The sequence below is a fragment of the Vulpes vulpes genome, chromosome 1, assembly GCF_048418805.1.
Source record: "Vulpes vulpes isolate BD-2025 chromosome 1, VulVul3, whole genome shotgun sequence".
In the NCBI taxonomy this organism is placed as follows: domain Eukaryota; kingdom Metazoa; phylum Chordata; class Mammalia; order Carnivora; family Canidae; genus Vulpes; species Vulpes vulpes.
In genome coordinates, this window is record NC_132780.1 from 82,718,598 (window position 1) to 82,722,774 (window position 4,177).

A 4,177-nucleotide genomic window follows, 5' to 3' on the forward strand; every position below is an offset into this window, starting at 1 on the left:
AGCTTTGAACCACTGTCAGGACTTCAGGATAGTGCCTGGCATATTCTTAGGTTAGCTATCCTCTTTATTGTTAGAACCTGATTCTATCCATCCACAGATGCTGATAGTATCTATCTCTTAGAATGTCCGAATGGATGAGCCAGCATAGTATTCCTATCAACCTAAGTGTTAAAGAACAGTTTCCTCAATATTTTATGGCCTCAGTCATTGGAATAATTATATTCCAGAAGATTGCCGGCATCACACCTTGTTTTATAATATAATATAGAGGAGATCCCTGGGTGGCTCAGCAGTCCAGAGCGTGATCCTGGAGACCCGGGATCAAGTCCCATGTTGGGCTCCCTGCATGGAGCCTGCTTCTCCCTCTGCCCGTGTCTCTGCCTCTCCCCCCGTGTCTCTCATGAATAAATAAAATATTAAAAAAATAAAAATAAAAATATAATATAATATGAAGTCTCATGTTCTAGGCCAAAGTAGGGGAAACTCCACCTTGAATCATTTTTAAATTAGCTGGCTCTATTCTAGGAAGTCTCCACAATAAACGGTTTCAAATGAGTTATCTGAAAATGACTCAAATTTCTTCAAGGTAAGAATAACTTTTAAATGTCATTCTCTTCTGCTGAAATTTGCATTGATTCCTTCTTATTGTCTTCATTTTGCTAACTTTTAAAAAGCTGATCTACATACAAAATATTTCCAATTTTTTCCTGCTGGGAATGAGGGAGAGGTTACATCTGAGTTAGCAGGTGGGATCATATAAAAGACAAGATGGCCAGTTTATTTCATGGAACACAAAATCATAAAATTTTAGGGCTGAAATGGGCCTCAGAGAACATCCAACCAAAGTACTTCATTTAAAAAGTGAGAACAAAGAAGTGACTGAGGCCATATGCTTAGTGAATCAGATATGTAGTCATTAATACAGCACAATAATAGACACTGAATATAGCTATATAACTATAGCCATATAATATATAAAGGTAAAATGGTGAATACTATTTTGGTAACTATGATGCACTAAAGGCATGAAATTGGTAACCTTGGCTGATGACTTCTTGTTAAATGTTAGCCAGAATTAGAGCCGTCATGTTTTCCATAGTGGCAACCACTCTATTCACAAAAATATGAAGGATCTAATCTTGGTAGCAATCACCACATTTAATTTGAAAGGGGAGAAGAATTCTTAAAATACTTTTTAAGGTAGAAAATTTGAAGTTATAGTCAAGATATAATTTTTGGTTTTGCTTTTTTCAAGGTACATTTAATTTAATATCAAGAGCATAATACGAAAGGCCCAAATACAATGAAGGATTTGTAAGCATTTGAGAGCATTCCCCCATTAATACCAATAACAATGCTCTTTCAACATGTGCCTGCTGAAGCCAAGGGGGATTGTACTTTACTACTGAAAAAAATAAGTGAGTCTCATCACAGCCAATATCCTACTATACTCTAGTAGTGAAACAAATGTTTATAATGTTTCAAATAGCTTCATCCTGAAGTTTGATACCACAGTTTTATGTTTATATAGTCAAGAAGAGTACCTACAGCATTAGCAACCATTGAAAGAATAAACCATGGATTAAAACCATATTGATTTAAGGCTCAATTAAGCAATACAGAGCCCCAAACTAAATGGCTAAATATTGTACTGTACTGACATCTGTTATTTGATTCTCTCATGACAATTAAATTGGTTCTTAGCAAAAAAGCTCTTTAAAGGCAGAATCCACCTCATTTGAGGTTTGACCCAGAAATTCAACAACAATCACAAAGTCCACAGTCTTATTGGCAAAACCGCTATACAGTGTCTCTAGGTCACTATGCTCAAGGTTAAGAATAGATTCCACTTTTACTTTTTACTGGAATTTTACTTGTTCAATTCATGATTTTAAATCTCTAGGTTCTCATTCCTCTAAATTGTCTGAAGACACAGTGGGCTACAGACTTAAGACTTTCATTTCTCCCTCTATTTTCTTTTTCAGAAAAATTTCCCAAGTATCTACATGTTCTGGGAGGGTAATTTTTCAGAGGTGGCCACTTCTTTGGAATAGTTAAATGCCATTAGTCCTTTGAGATGAAGGGAGGGGAAGAGAAAAAAAAACTGAAACACAGGTTCATCTGGTAAGTTTTATATGATCCATTATAAGCTAGATAGTATAAGAATGAGGCTTACCATAAAAAAAAAAATAAGAATGAGGCTTTTTTTGGCTAAAAAGTCTGAATCTTGTTGTGGAACCTGAGTTCTTGGCTGTCCCACCACAGCTCTCTTAGAGTGGGATTGTCAGGGAAGTCTTGACTGGGGATATCTTGTAAACTTCCAGGCACTCAGTTCATTTGGGGCTGGTTCCAGTTTGTCTTTAGTTGGTTCCAACACACCTTTCATGTTTAGGAAAAATAAGTTGATCGCTGGGCCTACCACTGTTGATCTCAGTTGGGCAACACTTGGCTATTGGACTTGCTTGAGGTACTGGATTTGAGTACTACACTCTTGCTCCTCTTGCTCCTGGGTTGCTGGCCACATAACAAGGATGTGTTCCTTATTGTTGCTTTAGTTTTTCTTCAGACTCCCTTAACTCGTTACATTATTAGAATTAAGATCTGTGTACTTGCCTTCTGAAGCTTGGACATATGCTTCATATTGTCTCCATCTTAGAATCATTTCATCTCATGCCATGACTGTGAAGTCTGTTTCACTCATCTAAACCTTTCTGGGAACAGGTTCCTCCATGGTCATCTTGCATCCTTTTCAGACAGAGGCCACATTGGCACTGCCCAGTCAGCGCTACCAGCCCACACTACTGCTGGCCCACCACTCTGCCTCCCACCATCGCCCCTGCACTCCCCCTTTTTTGTCAAGATATAATTTTTGTAAAGGAAGATTATTTATAGTCTTAAGGCTAATCATTGATACTTTCAAACTTTTCCTGTATTAGGACTCAAAAATATATTTAGCTGTTATGCTTTTGTCCAAGACTATGGAGAATACAAGTAGTAGAGGAAGCCTGATTTCACCCCCATAATATTTGAGGTTCTCTGAGTAAAAATGTTCTGTGGGATATAACTGGCTAAGTTTTCATAAGTGGGCTCAGAGGTGGTGGTTGGAAATGTAACAGGGCTCCTCATATGTATTTTAATCAAGAAACATGATGCATAGTTTAACACAGTTTACTTTCTTCATATCATTATTGTACTTTGCTTCTTTGTAAACTCTTTCAGACACATAGTTTTGAATGGTGATGAATGATTAAAGCAATTTGGCAATAGATGCTATAGTTTGGGGCAACAAGGACATAAATGTCTAGATAAAATAATGTCATAAAATGTGTAGGAAAAAAATCATGGCCTTGACTGAAGTTCCACATATTCAATGCAGAATTTCACACTGTTAAACCCTGTATTTTCACATTGGTGAATGGACAGCTACATTCATTAAAGTGAGTAAAAACAGTCTGGCTAAATCCTGAAACAATGAAAATTTAGAGGCAATGCCTTGACATGACATGCTGGAAAGTGACTCTACATTTGCAGGTGATTTAAAGCTCTTTCTTTCATAAAGTTCTAACAAGAGTTCTATCCTTTCTTTTTTCTATCATGTTCCACAGAGAATATTCCAGTATATAAATTACTAAGGGGAAAAAATCTATACCTGGACTAAATAATAACAATTATAAGACTAATTAAAGATCTGTATACAACCCCAAGCCTCAAATCCTTACTGAGCATGTGGACTTGGATATAAACTCTTAACTGCAAATCATAGCAGCAGTTAAAGGAGGAAAAAGCTAGTAAGGACAGTGCCCCTCTTAGTGGGTTTTTTATGCCATTTGTAAAATTTAAATTTATAAGTAAAAATGGACAGTAACTAAAGGAACATCGAAGGAAAAATGCATCGATCAAATATCTTACCAGTGACTAGACAGAGACCATGAACCATGAGAAGCCCAGTAACTGATTCAAGGCCCTATGTTTATTTAGACCCAATTAAAAATATATAAAAATATACTTTTCCCTCCAAATAAATATATGGAATTCTAGGAAACAGTCTCAGGAACTCAATCAGCCCTCAGGCAGAGGATATATATGGGCACCAAACACTTGTGATTTTCCCTTGTGTACCTGTGACATCTACAGTCCTTGTGATTATTGCTGGCTACGACTTTCTTCCCTTCTTTCT

General features: G+C 36.7%; 1 pseudogene; it reads right to left on the reverse strand.

The window, feature by feature from the left end:
* Positions 1-2,002: 2,002 nt before the first annotated feature.
* LOC112919405 (pre-mRNA-splicing regulator WTAP-like) lies at positions 2,003-2,737 on the reverse strand (annotated as a pseudogene).
* Positions 2,738-4,177: the final 1,440 nt, after the last annotated feature.